We start from the raw sequence: 18646 nt of genomic DNA on the forward strand, positions 1-18646 counted from the left end.
TTACTTTTGATTTTGACCCCCTTTGTTCAGGGACACATTATTCCATTTATGTTAGTCACATGTCTGTGGAACTTGTTCAGTTTATGTCTCAGTTGTTGAATCTTGTGTTCATACAAATATTTACACACGTTAAGTTTGCTGAAAATAAACACAGCTAACGTTTCTTTTTCTGCTGAGTTTATATATGAATGGACTGCATGTAGACTATCAACTTTCACAGTGAATGCTTTGGTTTATATGTTTTGTGCCTATGAATTGAATATTGCCAAATGCATCAGTAAAAAGTAGCCCATTTAAATGCAACCTTTGCGTTAATAGATCGCAAAGCAGCAGCATACAACTGACCTAAACGTTTGGAAATGATCAGTTAACTTTCTCATCCATTGCCTTAAAATGCATCTCAAGTTGGGGTAGTGTGAAGATTGATAAAGAAAATAATCTATTTCATCCATTTTAGAATAAGGCTGTAACGTAACATAACAAAATGTGGACAAAGTCAAGGGGTCTGAATACTTTACGAATGCACTGCATGTCAATCTACTATGACCCATAGTAGAAATGTTTGCCTTCTCCATTGGTCAGCGTGTCGTTCTGCGCGAGAAAGAACTAGCCTATTCCAGACTCTGGGACAGCTGTGGGACGATAAATCTGAAAGTCCTGCCTCTCCCATCTCCTCATTGGTTTATAGAAACAGGTACCCACGTGACTGAAAGACGAACTGTTTTGCCGGTAGTTGTGGTAATACAATGAAAGTTTAGATGGATCACCATATAAATTGAACGATGAAAAAGCCTGGAAGGAGGAGAGATGACTAGAAACGATTCGGTTGGCCGTTGTCTGTCGGAGTAGAGGTTATTGTGCATTTCAGGTAAAATAACAACTCAATGTTTATATCCCAGGACAAATTAGCTAGCAACAGCAAGCTAGCTAAATAGGACAAATTAACGTTAGCTAGCAAGTGCAAGCTAACTAGCTAAATTGCCATACATGTTTCATGATTTTCGAAATTAATGTAATTTGGTTCAGAGTTTGTTTTGATATTTTAACCTGCGTGTCGTGATCGCGTTTGGTGGGGTGGGGGGGGGGGGCAAAATAAATGTCTGAACGATGGCGCACGCGCGCAGCCGGTTTGGGTTCGGTGTAATGAAACTAGCGTAAAACGCCATTGTGAGCGGTTTCATGTGACAGATAAATATCCCATTAGAAATTTAGAAAGAGAGGAGATTTAAAATATGCAACAACTAGCATGGGTTGCTAATATGACTAGGATTGTGCCTTTGGCTACTGGAAAATGAAAGTTGATTTGAAAATAAATAGAGCATATGAGAGACAAAGGCTACTGGTTTCAATGGCACATGGAAGTCTTTATAAAATAATTGCCTGCCCGCTTGGTTTAATTTTTGCTAGACTACTTTGAAGCAAGGTAAGACATGCCCCAGTATGTAGTAAAGCGTTCAAGCTTCAAACAAGTACGTAAATGTTTTTAAATCCATGCTGCCTCCAGCTCATTGCAAAGTGGCGTGTGACGCGCTGAAGCCTGCCTAGTTGGAAGCGCGCTTCAATTACCAGTTGAGAAATAAAAGTATCTTTCTTTTAAATGTATTGTTGCGCAATGATTGTGCTTATCAAATCACGTTTCAGTCCAGCTTCATTAAAACAGCTATTTGAGCTATATTAGCAGCTCACGACATAAATCGACTGGTAGGCTATTTCAATCAATGAAGGGATTATTTTTTTCCTTCTCCCGGACAATTGATCAGCGCCAATTTAATCAGTTATGCATTTATTTGGGGCCCAAAAGGCAGCTAACGGAACCCCTGCCATCTCTATATAGACCCATGACAAGCAGCAGAAGTACAGAGTTGCACTCACGCATTTTGCAGCTTGGAAATAATAACATTGACATTTACGTAACTAGGCCTACCTACACACTATGACCGGTTGTGACAGACGTGCTGAAATAGACTGTCGTGGGGTGAGAGTAAGAAGCCTGGACAACAAAGGGCACCACAGTATGCAGCACCAACCTGATGAATGGTTAAGTGAAACTGAAATCCCCCAGGGTTTTCTAGGTCAGACAGGATGCTGATCTCATCTACAAGTGAGAATATACTGTATTATCTTGATCTCACTGGTGCAGTTATGACTGGGGTGAGGTCTCACTATTATTACACCCCAATCATCCAGGTACGAAACACAGGCATGTGTTGTGCTTTACACATGGAGCCACACCCATTTCTGTAATGGTAATGCAAAAAGACAGAAGAACTAAGTACATCTGGTTCACCAGGACTAAAATGACAGGCTTTGCCCTGGCATAATCACTACCTTCCTATGAATCGGAAACATCACTAGCTTCTGACAGAGAAGGCGTTCATTCTACCACCCAAACAGGACCCCTTATTTGCGTGTTTTAAATGCTCTTCCACATAACTAGTGTGCTTTCTAAAAATAGAGGTATGTTAAGCCTAGTACACATCCCTGAAAGTTCCAATCCAAACACAAGCACACTGTATGAGGTGTGAGAGGTAGAGAGTTGGCTTTCCTTGGGCCAAGGAAAGGGTGGTTTCTTTGGTGAAGTCAGTCCCAAACATTAATTATCCTGCTCCAAACCAGTTCTCCCGACCCAAAAATAATCTGCCTCGGCAAGGTCCAATTATAGGCTATTTCTAGCTGAATTTACCCCACATTTCTGTGTATTACAGAACACAGCCTTAGAATCCAAAGAGAAAGTGATCCTAAAATCAGAGAGATCCTATGACTCGAGGGGGAGGGGGGGGCTTGTCGGATGAAGACCAACTATTTAAACAGTAACTTGCATGACCTTTCAGTTTAACATGCTCTTCATTATTGCCGGTGGATACCCACTGCAGCAGTTCAGATTAATTATTTAGCTCCAAGCAAACACAGTCATGCCTCCAACCTTTTCAGTTAGGTTTAGTAGCTCATTTGGCAGTAGATCCAGCATCACAGTCACCAGGCAAGCAAATACAGGCTGTAATTCAACTGGTAATAAGAATACAGACGGATGTAGTTCACTCTAAATCCAGGTTCTCTTTAAGTTCTCTTGATAAGGCAGTAGGTGAACTGTTGAGACGTCATAGGTCAGTCAGATACAGGTGTTACAGAGAGTCTAGAAGCAAGGCAAGATATGTGCAGCCATGAGCTCCCTGTATGTAAATAATGGAAAGCATCATATTTGTTTACCAGATGGCAGAGGTGCAAAAAGTGTCAGTCAGTTGGTCAGTACAGGGACAAAGCAGTAAGAGAGGGGAAGGACAATAGTGTCAGTCTGATGGGACAGGAGAAACAGTGCGACACCGGGCTCAATAAGAAGAGAAATGCTCTTTACTGCACAGTTATTATTTGGCTCCTGTAAATCTAACCACCACACTCCAGTGATAAGTGATCCATGGCCCTCTGGCTCATCCTGAGAGGAGACAAGCCCATGGCCTGACAGGAGAACCATTCAACCAGAGACCAGCTCTTTATATCTAGCACCTACAGAATATACATCAAGGTAGAGCGAAAAAACACCCAGCAATGATATTGATAGAGAATGCAATCTTTGGGGGAGAGAATGATATTCCTTGTTGTTGGAGAACCATTCAACCAGAGGCCAGCTCTTAGTGGTCTTCAAAAACATCATGCCACCTTGAAATTTGAGAGACCTTGCTCAATTGTACCAAGGTATTAACATTGTTCATTCCATGTACCTGATGCGTGGGCAAATCCTTAGCGACAATCAAGTCGTATTCATCGGAATTATACAGACATGACATAATGCTGGTATGAAAAGAGAACACAGTACTTCTGTTTTCAGACCATGAATACCTGCACAACCTCAGAGACATTTCAGAGGAAAGTGTTTCTTCAAACGTGTCATGATGGTCACATGTTTGGTGTATGATAGAAACTATTTTGATAACAGCACAAATAAATGAGGACAAGCTGCAAAGTTAACTCCTTGCAAAGGGGAGCCAGGGATGCTTTGTCAGGGCCATTCTTAGTGAGCCTGGCCTTTCATCCCTACACTCAATGCCATTAATGTCTTACCAGATTAAACCAAAATCACACATTCCCTGGAATTATGCTCCGAATAATAGATGCCCCTCTGCAATCTAGAGGTATTCCCTGCTGTTTCTATGCACATAGACCTAGTGTGTGTGTCTGTGTACAGTGCAATCACACCTGTACTGCCATCAGATGCTTATCCTTGCAGGGTGGAGCCGGGAGGATAAGTCAACCACACAGCGAGAGACACGTATGGGATGGGACAGACAGGGACCTCACTGTACCTTACACTCACCTTAAAGTCACCACAACAAACCAGACTGCTACTAGTCCTAACAAACTAACAGCCTCCTGTCCTGACGATGACAATCTAGTGATGTTTTTTTAATCAAAATAATAAATTCTAACCCATTATGATGCATCAGCATTGTACGTTATGTAAGATGTGGCCTGTTATTCAACAATGAAAGAGCACCAGTCCTTGAATTAAGTGGTTACTGATTATTCAGAGCATGTACAACACCCATGTGGGAGTGACACAGACAAACTTTTCTCCAGATGAGAAGTGCATTGTAAAGGCCTCGGGGTCCACAGGCCACGTCTGAAATAGTTCAGCCCTCTCCACCTCCAGGCTCATTGCAAAGTGACCAGATTCCTCTGTGTGTCTGTGTTCTCATTTCAATGCTTGCCTCCAGAAAACAAGAACAAACTCCCCATTGTCTGTCTGTTGCACTCAACAGAGCAGATAAAGTTCTAAGAATGTTAGACATGAAACACACAACTATTTCCCAGTACAAACACACCAGAAGACAGACAGGCGACCGACCCTATTATGATTGATCTTTACTGTGCAGTGTGTACACTGCCAAACGTTTTCACAGACACTGATGTTTGGTTCCCATGCCAGCCTGGATGTGGTCCAATTTAAGAGGGGGACAAAAACAGCTGCTAAACAGGACAACTTGGCTGTTGCTGTAATTACACACTTGGAAGAAAGAGTGCCCAGTAGCAATTACAGAATGTTAGTTATTACAGTTCTGATTGGAGGTTAACTTTATATCTAGCACCTACAGAATATACATCAAGGTAGAGTGAAAAAAACACCCAGCAATGATATTGATAGAGAATTTAATCTTTGGGGGAGAGAAAGATATTCCTTGTTGTTGGGCTACAGGCCTAGGCATACACAACTAGCATTGAATACAATTTTGGGGTATATTGGCATGACAAAGTAAAGGCGTTTCCGAAGTAAGATTGAGTTGTGTAATAACAAGTGTATATGGATATTTGCTGATTATCCTTAAACATTAGTGGTATCCTAGCTAGTAACTTACTACGTATCCTTGCCAGTCAAATTGCCAATACATTGTGTCAGGAACAATTTACGGGACGTAAATCAACGGATGGACAGAGGCAAAACAAAAGAAACAGGGGGTTATAGTTCGCTATAACTAACGTTACATAATGAACTAACAGCGAACTTGCTACTGTACCAACATTATCATTGTGCTGTGTCTTCTATATTGCATCGTAGCTAACGGTTAGCCTGGTTGGTTAATGTTAGCTAGCGTGGAATTTGTTTCTGACACCATAACTAGCTTGCTGACAACTGTAGCATACTCATTCAAGTATTTCTGGTGCTTGCCAAAATCCTGACAACATAGCTAACTAAGGTTATGCAAAGATTTGTATAACTAACCCTCATAGCTCATTGTTCTATCTGTGCCTATGTTGCTAACTTACCTAGAAAATAAATAGCTTATAGCTAATGTTAGCTAGTTAACCGGGCTAACGTGAGCTAACTAGCAATGTGGGTGCGCTTTAGCCAGCTAACTAACTGCAACCTATGGCAGACAAACGGTTAGTTAACGGCTGCTAGTTGTTATCGAAGCAATTCGTTAACTAATCCATTTATACGAAACGTTAGCTACTCATAAATTAGCTTGCTAACTTGAACTGCCTAGCTAGCTATCTGTGGTGGGACCGAGTATTTCAAATCTCGGCCGAGCTTACCTCTTTCAAAGTGCGCTTAGCTTGTTTCCTAGCAATCCAACTCCTTTGGCATGCTAAACTAGTTTAGCTTTTTCCAACAGTGAAGCTTCACAGGCCTCGCAGAAATTATATTTCAACATTTGTCTGTGTCCCCACCTCCCATTTCCTTTCATTCTTTTTTTAGAACGTTCATTTTTTTCAAAGACCTAAAACTCGTCCAATGACAACTACCCTCCTCTTTGAGAAGGGTGTAATTGCCGATCACAGTTAAGGGCGTTTCTTAACGTCAAGTTACTCCCATTGTTGCTCGCTATTGAACCGTGGTCGTTAATTTCGCTTCGGGCACAACAATTGTTGACAAATGTAACATTATAACTAAGACTAACCCTTTTCCTAACCTTAATCTTTATCCTCCTAACCTGCCACGTGAATTGTCCTCGTTATCCCAACCTACAACTTTAACAAATCATCTATGATATCAAGGAACGCCCACATCAAGAAACACCCCGAATTGTGGTCTGCAATTACACTACATTGTCCTCTTTGACATATTCGGGCATTGATTATCGATTTTGCCGTTTGTCATGCATTTTAAGATTAGTATAAACCTATTGTATCAATTATTTCATTTTTTCTGCCTCTGGCAAACTTACGTCTCTGCATTGACTGGATGGTGTCCCTGAGAATGAGTGGTAAAAGGGGCTTTCAAACTGACGCTACCGCAGTGTAAAATTTCAAGTGCTAGTCGGAACTCGGAAACTCAGAAATGTTCTACTTGCTAACTGGTTGTAGCTGAGCTGTACACATGCTGCAGTCAATCACTTAGCAAGTTGGACATTTCTGAGTTTCCTAGCTCCGACTTAGAACGTGAACGCGGCATTAGCCACAAGGCTGCTCTCTATCCCCCTGCTCCCCGGACGCTTTGATGCTTTTGGACAAGGTGTGCTTCTGTACACGTGATGCCCTCTGGTGGTGGTGTACAACAGCAGGTTCCCTGTTTTTCTCCAAGTTCCAAGTGGTCTTGAACGCACTGAAGTCGTACACGAGTTCCCAGTTGTTCTGAACGCGGCATACCTTGCGTAAACGCTGGATATCAGAGGGCGCATGAGTATTTAGGCATGTGGCTAACTGGCTATGGTTTGATATTGTAACGACCCTGGGTTTATAAGCCCCTATAAGCAAAAATTAGATGTACAGTACCAGTCAAAAGTTTGGACACACCTAATTCAAGGGTTTTTATTTATTTGTAGTATTTTCTACATTGTAGAATAATAGTGAAAACATCAAATCTAAGAAACAACACACATGAAATCATGTAGTAACCAAAAAAAGAGTTAAACAAATCAGAATATATTTTAGATTCTTCAGTAGCCACACTTTGCCTTGATGACAGCTTTGCAAACTCTTGGCATTCTGTCAACCAAATCAAACTTTATTTGCAACATGTGCCAAATACAACATGTGTAGATCTTACCGTTAAATACTTACTTACAAGCCCTTAATTACATGTTGACCACACCGCTCGCGTCCGTGCGCAAGCTTGCAAAATAAATGTACACATACATGTTATTCAATCATTGCGCACCAATGAGCGTCTGCGTTGCCAGGCACTAAAATGGAAGTTGCTTCTATTTTTGGTGCAGAACATGCTGCAAGTCCTGCTCCTCCCATCTCCTCACTGGTTTATAGAAGCAGATACCCACATGCCATCTCCTCATTGGTTATACCCACGTTGGTGATTGAAAGAGGAACTGAGGTCGGTCGTCGTCATGGTAATACTATGAAAGTCCAAAGAAGAAAAAGAAGCCTTATAGGCTGACCACAGTTCTCGCGTCGCGTGCGTTGCAAAATACATTTTGAAATCCATGTTATTCAATTATTCCACCCACACTGATCGCGAGCTTCTGCGTTGCCAAGGGCTAAAATAGAAGTCCTTTCTATTTCTGACACAGATCACGCTGCAAGTCCTGCCTCTACCATCTCCTCATTGGTTTATAGAAGCAGGTACCTACGTGCCATCTCCTCATTGGTTATACCCACGTGGGTGATTGAAAGACGAACTGTGTTGCCGGTCGGTGTAGTAATACTTTGAAAGTTTAGATGCCAATCACCATATAAGTTCAAAGATGAAAAAGCCTGGAAAAAGGAGAGATGACTAGAAACAATTCGATTGACTATTTTATGTGTGGAATAATTGTCGGAGTAGAGGACCTTGTGCATTTCAGGTAAAATAACAACTCAATGTTTTTATATCCCAAGATAAATTAGCTAGCAACAGCAAGCTAGCTAGCTAAATTGCCATAAATGTTTAATGCTTTTTGACCTGTCCCTAAATGAATATTTCAACATGCGTGTCCTGATTGCTTCTGGTTTGGGTGAACAAAATCAACCTGCATGTGGATGCACGCGCGCGGTAAGCTTGTAAGTCATGCTACAGCATAAGGATGCCAAAGGTCAGGGTTATGTTCCAAATAGCACCCTATTCCCTATGTAATGCACTACTTTTGAGTCGTATGGGCCCTGGTCAGAAGTAGTGCACTATAAAGGGAACATGGTGCCATTTGGTAGACATACCAGATCTTCCCCTCTCTATTCCTCTCTTGAGCTCTCTTTTACTCAATCATATAGCTACTGAAGTGTTTTGGGCATGCATTGTTAAAATAAAGAGCTATAAGGATGTATGGATTCTGTATGCACTTATGACAACATTTTTTATTCTCAGTCTTTCCAATAACTGCTGTGGCAGTGTCTGTAGCTCAAGTACTAGTAATGAAAGGTGAGTTTAATGTTCAGTCCAGTAAAATTGTGATTCAAATATCAGCCTAATGTCTTTCATTGTATTTTACTTCCCTTTCTATATCTCCCTTCCAAGAGTCCTTGCACCCTCATTACGATTTGGTTACCTGCCTAAAGTAGCTAGTAAGTAAAGGCAGATGTTTATTTTGACAGGGAGCCAATGCTGAGTCCAAGGTCTCTTTTCCAGACGAGCCCTGTTTAACACAACAATACACATCAAAATACAATAGACATATTAAACTACACATCCATATATACATAAAAAGACACATTATTATACATCAATGCATTAAAAGGACAACACAATCATTAAAAAACAGACACCAATTCCTCAAATGTTAAAATGCATTGGCGATCATTCCACACAAAAGGTGCAAAAAAATTGCAACCAGATCTACCCAACTCAGTGGAGAGTTAGCCATCCCTGAGACCGGGTCTGATATCTCATACCAGTTAACAAGTTAACAATGAAGTAAGGTACGGCAGAAGTTTATGCAGGAGAGCTTTAAAAACAAAAAGAGTGCAATTAATCGATCTACGAGACTTCAAAGAGGGCCAGACTACATGCTGATACTGAATGCAGTGATGTGTACTGAACCTATCGCCCGTAATAAAGCATAGTGCTCAAAGATAAACTGTGTCCAATGGCTTCAATACAGTGGCAGCTGCATTCATATAGTCTATAACCGGTTTGAATGTCGACTGAATGAATATGTGGCTTGTCAGTGTCCTGCTGGAATTCAAAATGTATATGAAGCATTGTCATGTCTTTGGGAATATTCATTTTTGTGTTTGTGTGGTGTCTTTTTTCAGTTTCTGGTCTGTTTGGATACATTGGCGGAAAGAACTCCTACACAAAGTTAAGTCAGGAGAAATGTAAACAATCTGGAGAATTCTCCATTGGGTGAAGCCCTAAAGCAAGGGCAACGTCATATCCCTCAACAGTCAGTATGGCGTCTAATCCCCCCGCCCCCCTCAAACACACACTCGTTTGGTTGTTGAATGAATATTCATCATGTCATTTGAGCCTTTATTGTGGTAACAGGTTATTGTTTTGACGTCTTACCAAGTTAGATTTTTATTGTACACAGGTTTGCTCCTCAAAACCAATCAGGGTTGGGAGATGCTAATAAGGCTTTTTTAGCTCAAGCCCCCAGCTGAAACACCTGTTCCCAAAGAGAGATGGTGACTCACTCCTCACAGTGATCTGTTATTATTTGGGACTATTCACATATGTTGATAACAATGAGGATAGGGCCTGACTATATAGATTATTCAGTGTGTTAACAGTGCTCACATACTTGGACATCAGTTTAAATTATTGTGCCAGAGCAGGGTGTCTGTATTAAGGCACATGATAACATACACTAGCATTTGCTTTGTAGTTTGTAGCAATAATTAACCGTATAGCCTTTATAATTGTTGATTTAAACACAATATTCCGGGTGCATTAGTGAACTGCAATGCATAGATATAGCAGATTTGCTGTGTGGTTATTTTGTTTTTGCCTCAACAGTGTAAAAATAACCAATATGGAGATGCATGGGTCGAGTGAATAGTCTTCTTTCAGGAGCCATTGATCAGCTGCTGTAACAGGAGAAGGCACATGCAGAATACACAAGAACTCTGCTAATTATGCAATCATGCCATACTAATTTGAAGGACACATAGACGGGTTAGCTGAGGCTGACGTCGTCACAAGAACGATGCGCACCCTTCAGTGTGACAGGAGTCCGTGTGTTGTGATTCTGGATGGCCAGATAGCTAGTAACAAGGATAAGACATGTCTGTTTTCCCCATAGTTGCGCACATGTCGTTTTTTTGCCAAACAACCAAACCGTCTACAGCTATGTTCCCAAAATAATAAATGTCAAAATAATATAGTGTCAAAAGTGAAGATGAATAGCAGCTTTCTAGAATTGTCCATTATTAGAGACAAGAATGTTGTTGTGTTGTGTTGCTACCATGCTGTGTTGTCATGTGTTGCTGCCTTGCTATGTTTTTGTCTTAGGTTTCTCTTTATGTAGTTTTGTGTAGTCTCTCTTGTCTAGATGTGCGTTTTGTCCTATATTTATATGTTATTTATTTTTTATTTCTAATCCCAGCCCCCGTCCCCGCAGGAGGTCTTTTGCCTTTTGGCGTGCCTTCATTGTAAATAAGAATTTGTTCTTAACTGACTTGCCTAGTTAAATAAAGGAAAAAATAAATAAATAACATTTTAAAAAAGAGGCCCTTGACTTTCAGCTTTAAAAAAAATATAATTATTTAACTAGGCAAGTCCATTAAGAACAAATTCTTATTTTCAATGACTGCCTAGGAACAGTGGGTTAACTGCCTGTTCAGGGGCGGAACAATAGATTTTTACATTGTCAGCTCTGGGATTCGATCTTGCAACCTTTCGGCTACTAGTCCAACGCTCTAACCACTAGGCTACCTGCTGCCCCAGGCATTCTAATCTGGGATCTCGGTCACCTCAGCACAAGAACCTGACACCAGAAAAGGTCCAGATGACATCAAAGAATGGAATTATTCACTGACATGGAAAAATATTTATGTATTCATTTAGGAATAGGATTTATAGATAAACCTTCAAAAAAGTATGAGCTGACTTTGGTAATACTGAACATTTTACATTTGAACGAAAATGATGGGATGGAAACAGGCTATTAGTAAGTTTGTTGGCTGTATTCAATTGTAATGTATAGGTCCCCTCACTTGGTTTTTCGCAGCATTGTCAAAAGTAACATAACAAAGGATGTGTTGACTGAGATTTCCTCCAGGACCAGACTTGCCCAGCTGTCAGGTCTGTTGACTTTTCAGTAAGATGTGGCGCCGTCACCGCAGAAATCCACCATGTACAGCAGACATGAAAAATAGCCCTGCAACGCATATTGTTTTACTTCCGCTTATGTTTTGTTAAACAATTGGGTTGATTATTAAACCAAATTGGTTTGGGTAGGGTCTGCCGGCTGTAGTCATTTGTCTTCTTCATGCTGTATGCTCCATATTTCCAAAACTCAAAGCATTGTATTTGGGACAAATCATTCGCTAAACCCTAAACCTCAACTAAATCTTGTAATGCTAATTTGGTAACTGAGCAAGCTGAGGAGACAACTGCTTGGAGTAACCCTGGATTGTAAACTGTAATGATGAAACATTGATACAACAGTAGCTAAGATTGGGAGAAGTCTGTCCATAATAAAGAGCTGCTCTGCATTCTTCACATCACCATCAACAAGGCAGGTCCTACAGGCCCTAGTTTTGTCGCACCTGGACTACTTTTCAGCCGTGTGGTTAGGTGCCACATACAGAGGGACTTAGGAAAATTGCAATTGTCTCCGAACAGGTCAGCACGAACAGAGCTAACATTAATAATATGCATGTCAGTCTCTCCTGGCTCAAAGTGGAGAGATTGACTTCATCACTACTTGTATTTGTGAGAGGTATTGACATGTTGAATGCACCGAGCTGTCTCTGGCACACAGCTCGGACACCCATGCATACCAAACAAGACATGCCACCAGAGGTCTCTTCACAGTCCCCAAGTTCAGAACAATCTGTGGGAGGCGCACAGTACTAAATAGAGCCATGACTACATGGAACTCTATTCCGCATCAAGTAACTCATTCAAACAGTAAAATTAGATTTAATAAATAAAAAACAGATAAAATGACACCGCATGGAACAGCAGGGACTGTGAAGCAACACAAACATAGGCACAGACACTCTACAAACACATAACATATGCACTATACACACACATCCACATGGATTTTGTGTTGTAGATATGTGGTAGTAGAGTAAGCGCCTGAGGGCACACACTTAATGTTGTAAAATCTTTGAATGTATTGCAATGTTAAAAAAAAATGTTTTTATTACTGCCTTAATTTTGCTGGACTCCACAAAGGCCGAAGCTACAAATATGCTAGCTTTGTTTGGATGACAGACATACAAACACGTGTGTGCGTGTCAAAGTAGAAGTCAGTCCAAGTGATTTTCACTCAGTCAATAAACATGCCCTGCACAGCTCAGGGTTTCTGATCGTTAACTTTCATAATTAAAAGAGAACATGGCAAAGCCATCTAATCTGTTCAACAATGCTGCTATGGCAAGGACTGCTACATGGTTTCATCCTGAGTACACAAACTTGAACACAAATCAACAAGGTGTTTAACTGAGGTAAATACTCAATCTTTATTTTTTGTAAAACTACACACACAATCATTTCGTCAAGTCCATTTGCACAGCATCCTGTAGCAGAGACACAGAGTCAAGAAGCAGGTGAGCCGTTTAGTAAAACAAGAATGGACCGAGACAACATAACAGTAGAGTCTATGCATAAACACAGGAACAATAGTGACTGGGGAAAGAGCCTGAGGGAGTGCCAGATATAGAGGAGGTAATAAATGAGGTAATGGAGTCCAGGTGTGCCTCATGATGACGTGCAGGTGCACATAATGATTGATCCCAGGACCGGTGGTTAGTATACTGGCCACGTCTAATGCCGGAGGGGAGGAGCGGGAGTAGTTGTGACATCCCCTGGATTGGACTCCATGGTGTCTCAAACTTACTGGGGGGGAGAATAGAGGATCATTATAATTGAGTGTGTTTTACCTCTAGCTTTGCATGTTCTCTGTAGGTGCAGGTGCAGCAGGGACTCGCTGTCTCTTACACTCTTCACACACACATGGTGGCAGTGAATAAAAGAGACAGAGGATCCTGCTAATGCTTAAACTCACCAACGTTAGCTTTATTTATTACATTTTTCAAAAATCTTATTTATTTATTATCCAAAACATACAATATACTTGCAGTGAAGCCGCTCAACAACCACATCACACCAGTCATCCAACAGACTCCCAATCAGACGTTAGCTTTATTAATCACTCACACCAGCACACACCATTCATGTGCCTTAACTTTAACATACATGATAATCCACTGGCATGTTAAAGTTTAAGCCACGATAGCTGATATCGTATTTACATACAGGTTCAGTCTACCTGTCACCCATGAAATGCTAAAATCAACATGTATGCCCATTTGTTTATCCAGCAACTCAGCATCTGCCACCATTTAGGCAGGTAGCATCAACTCCACTGAGGCCAACAGTCCCTGTAAAGTTGCAGAAAAAGTAATGTGTGACCATGTCACCATAGAAACCAGGTTTCCACAAACAGTATGGACTCACGACTCACCTGCTAGTTTTGGGAATGGGACAAGTTTCTTTAATGCATATTAGAAAGTGCATGTTTGTTTGTGTAACAGCAGAGTGGTAATTCCAATATTACTTTTGTAATGTTAGTGTCTTACCTTTGTAGATGAGCCCCCCCCCCCCCCCCCCCCCCCAGTGACGGCCATGCTTCCCAGAGAGAGGGGAAGAGCTGAGAGGAACATGAGGTTAGTAGTTGTCATACTGTATTATTTGTTGGCAGTTTGGTTGATGTTCAGCTTTATTTACATCATACCTTCTCACTGAACTTCCACTGTAATGGAGATCATTAACCCGTTTGGTGACTGATGGTCAGAAAACAAGGCATTAAAAAAGGTCCGAAGTCCTCTTGTGAACAAACCCTTTGAATACGGGCAATTATACAAAACCACAGTATTTGCAGACTACTGTTCATCTCTGAGCAGAGCAAAAAAGGAATGAGAATGAAAGAGGAAAAGAAAGACATGCACATAGACACACACACACACACCAGGTTGCCCCCCCATCATCAGTCACCAACAGCGTCCAGCAATTTTCAGGTCTGAGATGGTTTGGAATGCAGAAGGTAGAATGTGAAAACATGTCATTTCCAGGGAAAGGGGCTTGATTAAATTCTCAGGTCATTTTATATCAATTTTACTTTTGAAAAAATATATATATTTTAATAAAATGCCAAATATGTTGCTGTAGTTTGTCCATAAATCCTAAAAATGGTATATTATTTGAAGTTTACATTAAACTATAATATTTATTAGGTACAAACAGTGTCTGTGGACATCTCATTACCGTAACACTTTTTCTAGTTCCTGTAAAAATCTGTTTTTAAATATAGTTTTATTCACCCCCTCCAGGTGTCGCTTGTATTCCCCAGTGTATTTATCCCTGTGTTTCCTGTCTCTGTGCCGGTTCGTCTTGTATGTTTCCAAGTCAACCAGTGGTTTTCCCATTCACCTGCTTTTTGCATTCTCCTTTTTCTAGTCCTCTCAGTTTTGACCCTTGACCCTTACTGGACTTTGTAACCTCCTGCCTGACCATTCTACCTGCCTTGACTACGAGCCTGTCTGCCACTTTGTACCTTCTGGACTCTGATCTGGTTTTGCCCTTTTCGCCTGTCCACGACCATTCTCTTGCCTACCCCTTTGGATTAGTAAGCGTAAGACTCCAACCATCTGCCTCAGGTGTCTGCATTTGGGTCTCGCCTTGATAGAGATGAAATTGTGATGAGACATACAGTATATCTGGGGAAGGGTATAAACAATTTCTAGAGTGTTGAAAGTTTCCGAGATCACCGTGGTCTCCATAATTGAAAAAAATATGGAGCTACCCAGACTCTGCCTAGAGCTGGCCGTCTGACCAAACTGAGCAACAGGGCAAGAAGATGACCAAGAACCCACTGACCACTCTGACAGTCCTACAGATTCCTTGGCTGAGATGACAGAACCTGTCAGAAGGACAACAGTCTCTGCAGCACTTCACCAATCTGGGCTTTATGAAAGTCCTTGAGAGGCCCAGTCAAAGCCCAGACTTGAATCCCATTGAAAATAATTGGAAAGACAAGAAGATTGCTGTTCACTGCTGCTCCCCATCTAATTTAACAGAGCTTGAGAAAATGTCTAAAATCTTTGTCATGATGGGTTATTGTGTGTAGATGGGTGAGAAGAAAATAGATGTAATCAATTTTCAATTCAGGCTGTAACACAAAATAAAAGGGTATGAATATTTTCTGAAGGCACTGTTTAAACAGGTTTGTTGTTTAGATGTGTAGGCTATGTGTGGTACACCACCATGGTCAATACCTCTATATCAGGAGCTCTCTTCCTTGTACCTAGTCTTCTTTGCTACACGTTTCAATTTACTCTTGTTTGTTCCTCGACTACACTGTCCTCCTCACTGCTCCCTTTTTCAATAAACACTGCAGAGGCCCTGGTCTCAAATTATCTGCGCTATGCCAAACAGTACCTAACCTGTAACGGCTAATTCAGCTTCACATTAACCCGTTACAATCTGCTAGCTAGGGCAGGTCCAGAGTACAAAGACCTGCTGTGGTCTTAATGAGTATATCATTTCATGTATCAGTGGTTTCAAAAAGAACTCAAGAAAATAATATTACAAACAGTATGTACAGTTGAAGTCGGAAGTTTACATACACCTAAGCCAAATACATTTCAATACAGTTTTTCACAATTCCTGACATTTAATCCGAGTAAAAATTCCCAGTCTTAGGTCTGTTAGGATCACCACTTTATTTAACAATGTGAAATGTCAGAATAATAGTAGAGAGAATTATTTATTTTAGCTTTTATTTATTCCATCACATTCCCAGTAGGTCAGAAGTTTACATCCACTCAATTAGTATTTGGTAGCATTGCCTTTAAATTGTTTAACTTGGGTCAAATGTTTTGGGTAGCCTTCCACAACCTTCCCACAATAAGTTGGGTGAATTTTGGCCCATTCCTCCTGACAGAGCTGGCGTAACTGAGTCAGGTTTGTAGGCCTCCTTGCTCGCACACGCTTTTTTGTTCTGCCCACAAATTTTCTATAGGATTGAGGTCAGGGCTTTGTGATGTCCACTCCAATACCTTGACTTTGTTGTCCTTAAGCCATTTTGCCACAACTTTGGAAGTATGCTTGGGGTCATTGTCCATTTGGAAGACCCATTTGCAACCAAGCTTTAACTTCCTGACTGATGTCTTGAGATGTTGCTTCAATATATCCACCTAATTTACCTCCCTCGTGATGCCATCTATTTTGTGAAGTGCACCAGTCTCTCCTTCAGCAAAGCACCCCCACAACATGATGCTGCCACTCCCCATGCTTCACGGTTGGGATGGTGTTCTTTCAGCTTGCAAGCTTCCCCCTTTTTCCTCCAAACATAACGATGGTCATTATGGCCAAACAGTTCTATTATTGTTTCATCAGACCAGAGGACATTTGTCCAAAAAGTATGATCTTCGTCCCCATGTGCAGTTGCAAACCGTAGTCTGGCTTTTTTATGGTGGTTTTGGAGCAGTGGCTTCTTCCTTGCTGAGCGGCCTTTCCGGTTATGTCGATATAGGACTCATTTTACTGTGGATATAGATACTTTTGTTCCTGTTTCCTCAAGCATCTTCACATGGTCCTTTGCTGTTGTTCTGGGATTGATTGCACTTTTCGCACCAAATTACGCTTATCTCTAGGAGACAGAATACGTCTCCTTCCTGAGCGGTATGACCGCTGTGTGGTCCCATGGTGTTTATACTTGCATACTATTGTTTGTACAGATGAACGTGGTACCTTCAGGCGTTTGGAAATTGTTCCCAAGGATGAACCAGACTTGTGGAGGTCTACATTTTTTTTCTGAGGTTTTGGCTGATTTCTTTTGATTTTCCCATTATGACAAGCAAAGAGGCTGAGTTGGAATGTCGGCCTTGAAATACATCCACAGGTACACCTCCAATTGACTCAAATTATGTCAATTAGCCTATCAGAAGCTTCTAAAGCCATGACATCATTTTCTGGAATTTTCCAAACTGTTTAAAGGCACTGTCAACCTAGTGTATGTAAACTTCTGACCCACTGGAATTGTGATACAGTGAATTATAAGTGAAATAATCTGTCTGTAAACGATTGTTGGAAAAAATACTAGATGTAGATGTCGTAACCGACTTGCCAAAACAATAGTTTGTTCACAAGAAATTTGTGGAGTGATTGAAAAACAAGTTTTAATGACTCCAACCTAAGTGTATGTAAACTTCCGACTTCAACTGTATGTAATATGCCATATACTTTGCTTTCAAGTCACATGACTCTTGCCACATTGCTGTTGTCACACAAGGACAACTATACATCAAATAAATATTTGAGTCACTGGGAATAAAGTCCAGCTCAGTAAATGTAAATGATTTGGGTGTGCCAGCCTAGTCTCATTTAGGTGTTGTCCTCGGCTGTATTTACCAGACTGATTACTAGATTGCAGGTGTTATCGCCCTCTTGTGGTCTTGAATGGATCTGATTGAATACATAGGGTATTTTATTGTTTATTACTCTGAACAAAAATATAAATGCAACATGCAACAATTTAAAATATTGTACTGAGTTACAATTCATATAAGGAAATAAGTCAATTGAAATAAATTCATTAGGCCCTAATCTATGGATTTAACATGACTGGGAATACAGATATGCATCTGTTGGTCACAGATACCTTAAAGAAAAGGTAGTGTTGTGGATCAGAAACCCAGTCAGTATCTGGTGCAACCATTTGCCTCATGCAGTGCGACACATCTCCTTCGCATAGTGTTGATCAGGCTGTTGATTGTGGCCTGTGGAATGTTGTCCCACTCCTTCAAGGTCTGTGTGAAATTTCTAGATATTGACAGGAACTGGAACACGCTGTCGTACACGTTGATCCAGAGCATCCTGAACATGGTCAATGGGTGACATGTGTGGTGAGTATGCAGGCCATGGAAGAACTGGGACATTTTCAGCTTCCAGGAATTGTGTACAGATCCTTGCGACATAGGGCCATGCATTATCATGCTGAAACATGAGGTGATGGCGGCGGATGAATGGCACGACAATGGGCCATTCATCCTTGAAGGTCGCTTTAGAAAATTTGGCAGTACATCCAACCGGCCTCACAACCGCAGACCA

The 18646-nt window shown here is 41.0% G+C and overlaps 1 protein-coding gene across 9 annotated transcripts in view; it reads right to left on the reverse strand.

Annotated features, from left to right (window-relative positions):
* The window catches only part of LOC110521657 (protein furry homolog-like), a 94045-nt gene extending 87571 nt beyond the window's left edge, over positions 1-6474 (reverse strand). For 5 of the 9 annotated variants that reach the window (XM_090231813.1, XM_090231820.1, XM_090231819.1 and 2 more), the window contains exon 1: positions 6028-6269. The gene's annotated coding sequence lies outside the window, so the exon portion shown is untranslated. Of the gene's footprint in view, positions 1-6027 lie in introns of all 9 variants that reach the window. The other 4 variants (XM_090231818.1, XM_090231815.1, XM_090231817.1 and 1 more) reach the window with 2 other exon arrangements.
* Between the last annotated feature and the right edge of the window lie 12172 nt (positions 6475-18646).

This window comes from Oncorhynchus mykiss, chromosome 4 (assembly GCF_057628025.1).
Source record: "Oncorhynchus mykiss isolate SJ-2025 chromosome 4, ASM5762802v1, whole genome shotgun sequence".
NCBI lineage: Eukaryota > Metazoa > Chordata > Actinopteri > Salmoniformes > Salmonidae > Oncorhynchus > Oncorhynchus mykiss.